The sequence below is a fragment of the Belonocnema kinseyi genome, chromosome 3 (assembly GCF_010883055.1).
Source record: "Belonocnema kinseyi isolate 2016_QV_RU_SX_M_011 chromosome 3, B_treatae_v1, whole genome shotgun sequence".
Classification (NCBI taxonomy): domain Eukaryota; kingdom Metazoa; phylum Arthropoda; class Insecta; order Hymenoptera; family Cynipidae; genus Belonocnema; species Belonocnema kinseyi.
This window is the reverse complement of record NC_046659.1, coordinates 12,271,130-12,275,085: the sequence shown is the minus strand read 5'-3', so window position 1 is coordinate 12,275,085 and position 3,956 is coordinate 12,271,130.

Genomic DNA, 3,956 nt, shown 5'->3' with positions numbered 1-3,956 from the left:
TCAACATTAAATAAACAAAAGTGCAAATTTTGCATTATTTTTCGAGTGTTTTGGTAGAAAAAAAACACTTTTTTACCGAAATCTACGGAAAGATACATTGATAAATAATCACTTTTATTTTATTGATATCAAAACTGTAGTTTCGAATATAATTTAGTTTCGAGAGAAGCCTGCCAAATAGAAAAGTATGTCAATCAACATGAAATAAACAAAAGTGCAAATTTTTCATTATTTTTCTAGTGTTTGGGTAGAAAAATAAACTTTTTTTTACCGAAATCTACCAAGAGATAAATTGCTCAATAATCACTTCTATTTTATTTAAATACTAAAAGTGTAATTTCGGATATAATTTGATTTCGAAAGAAGCCCGCCTTATCAATATATGTAGCAGTAAACATTAAATAATCGAAATTTCAATTTTTGTATTATTTTTCAAGAGATTTGGCAGAAAGAAAACCTTTCTGAAAGAATCTCACATTATTTGATCTGGAATAAATGGGGTCATAAGCAAGGGCTTCGTCTCGATCTGAGGTATACGTAGGTAAAGTTCACCAATGTTACCGACATTGCAGTTTTCGCAAGGATAGTTTCAAGTCAAGAATAGATCAGTAGTGACCACTGGCGGTAAAGCCGGGAACTAAAAAACCGGTTTTCCTTCGATTGCATCGGGGGGAATCGATTCTAAAAAGTCGATTCTCGAGGACAAAGAATCGATTCCTTCTGAGATTCGGAACTGAGTCCGGGATCCCTAGTCTACATCCACGTTTTGAGTATGCATGATCCCAACGACCTGCGCGGCTCGCGCATACCGCTCAGTGGTCCCAGACCTGAAACGAGACGTGGTCCAATACCGGCCCTCCGAGACGTGGTCCAATATTATAAAAGTATTTTTTTTCTATTTTGATCTGCATTTCAAATGAATTAAAAAAATTGGCGCTTTTCATGATTTGAATACTACGCGCGCCTCTTTATATGCGCATATTTTGAGGATACGTTATTTCAAGTATACAAGTTCATTTTCTAATTGTAAAACCTACTGTTGTATTTTAAGATTGAAATTCATCTCGTTTGGATAAAAACTCAATTATTTGGTTAAAAAATTATTTATTTTGTTGAAAATGTAACCATTTTTTAAAAAAGTCCTCTTTTCTATCAAAGGTTTAACTACTTTGTCAAATTTTTTTTTATCTGAAGGTTCATCTCTTTCGTTGAAAATTTAACTATACTGTTGGAAATATGTTTGATGTGTTGTTGAAAATAAATTTTTGAAACAGACAATGAGTCTACCATTTTTGGTTAAAAGTTGACCTTTTTCAGTTAACAATTTAACTATTTGGTTAAAAAATTTATCTTTTTTAGTTAAAAGTTCAACTTTTTGGTTGTAAATTCATATATTTTGTTGAAAATTCGTCTTCCTTTGTAGAAATTGTATTGTTTTATGGAAAATCAATATTTTTTGGTTCAAAATTAAATTTTTCGGTTGAAATATCAACTAATATTTTTGGTTGCAAAGTTGTTGTAAATGCAACTATATTGTTAAAAATTAAAATGATAATTTTTGGGTGGAAAATTCGATTATTCATTTAGAGTTGAACTACTTAGTAAAAAAATTAATTTTTTCTTATTAAGAATTCATAATTATAATTGATAATTCAACTATTTGCCATCAAATTAATGTTTTTGTTAAAATTTTTACTGTTTTGTGAAAAATTCATCTTTTGGAGGTTAAAAGTCAACAATTTGATAAAAAGCTAAGCTATTTGGTCGACAATTAAATTATTGGTTAAAAAATCATATTTTTGGGTTAAAAATTTAGCTTTTCTGTAGATGCTACTTGTGATTTATTTTGCTCATATTATTGATTCTATTATTTGTTAAACAAAATTATTTATTGTTGAAATTATTAATGTAGCTAATGAAAAAATTAATAATATTTAAGAACTCAATGACAAAAATATTCAAAACAGATACATGATCAGAAGAATTAATGAAAAATATATTACTTATATCCAATATAAATAGAATAATAATTAGAATATGTAAGACTAAAACTTAAGTTGCAAAGTAAAGAATCTTTGTTCCTTTGAAATCTTACAAATTTCAAGTTTTCAAGGAAATATTTTTAAAAAGTAGTGGTAATTGTAATTAAAATGTTTGAGGGAATCATTTGGAAAAAAGTCAATGACACGAATGATAAATGAGAAAATTGATTTAATATAATGTATATATTTATTTAAATTGAACCCAACATCATAAATAAATTTATACAATTCAATCATTTATTTGTTTCTTAATCTTGAAAGTTTTTTTCTCGCTGCATTCAACCCCTAATAATTTTATTTAAAAATTTTAATTTAAAGGAGATTTTCAATTAAATAGTTAACTATATTATTGCAAACCTCATTTCTAAAATAAACAGACTATAAGCTATTAAAATCTATAAACAAAAGTACTGTACTCATGATGCACAGTTGGAGGAAATGTACTTTTTTTATTCAAAAATGTCTAGAGCCTTCAATTTTCTTGCGATTTTTAATTTTTTTCTGTTTTAAATTAAAGATCATTCAATTCTATAGATCTTGATTATCCGAAATTTTGTCTCCTCTTTTTTTCTATTAATAATTTTTCCAGTCAAAGTATGAACAAAGTCTTATTATCGGTGAAAAAAATTTTTTTTTGCTAAAAGTGCTTCCCATTAATGTAGGAATGACATTTAATAACAAAAATAATTTAAATGTTTATAATAACCACTGTGATAAACAATTTATGTGTCAAAATATTAGAATTTGAGATTTTTCAAATTATAATTTCCTTCAATGGCCAGAACGACTTCAGGTATTCCTTAAAATAATAAATATTTAATAATTTTTTATGAAATATAACAATTTAAATTTTGGTGAACAAATTAGATAAACGAATTTAAAATGTTTGCCCTGTCGCATAGACAATTTTTTTTACACTGGAAATGTTTTAAGCTATTGAACGAATGACTGCTAGCCGCAAAAATATTAGAGGAGTTAACAATAACCACTGCTATTAACAATTCTTGTGGCAAAATATTTAAACTTAAGGTTTTATCAAATTTAAATTTTCTTTGATGGCCAAGTCGGTGGGTTATTGTCAATAAATTTTGTATTGAGTGAATCTTAGCATGCAGTGTTATGATTAATTTCCAATCTATTACGATTGAAAACCCGACTTTTTCCGAGTGATACTGCCAACATTAGGACATTTTTTATGTAAATTGTTTATAAGCATGTAAGTTGTTATATTCCACTTAATATGATCAAAGATACATTTTTAAGAATACCCGTAGCTATTGAAGCGATTAAAGAAAATAAAAATTTTGATAAAACCTTACATTTGAATATTTTGTCTTCCTGACGCTTGAAGGAAATAATAATTTGAAAAATCTCAAATTATAATATTTTGCCACAAGAATTGTTTATAACAATAGTCATTATAAGCTTTTAAATTATTTTTGTTATTAAATGTAATTCCTACATTAATGTGAAGCTCTTTTAGCACCAAAAAATGTTAACGATAATGAGACTATTTGTTAATTTGTTTATCAAATTTGTTTCCAACAAATAAATGGAATGATAAACAAATTATTTGTATTTTATTAGTCCCAATACATTAATTTTAGACAATATAAAGTTTTCCTGAACAGTTATCAAAGTGTAAAAAATTGTTATTTACAAAATTTCAGTTTTTCCATGCTTTGAGTAGAAAAATTATTAATAAAAAAATAGAGAAGACAAAAGTTCGGAGCGTCAAGCTAAACCATTCATTTTAGAAATGAGTTTTGCAATAATATAATTAACCATTTAATTCAAAATCTCCTTTAAATAAAAACTTTGTAATAAAATTATTAAGGGTTGAATGTAGCGAGAAAAAAGCTTTCAAGATTAAGCAACAAATAAATTATTGCACTGTATAAACGTATATATGAT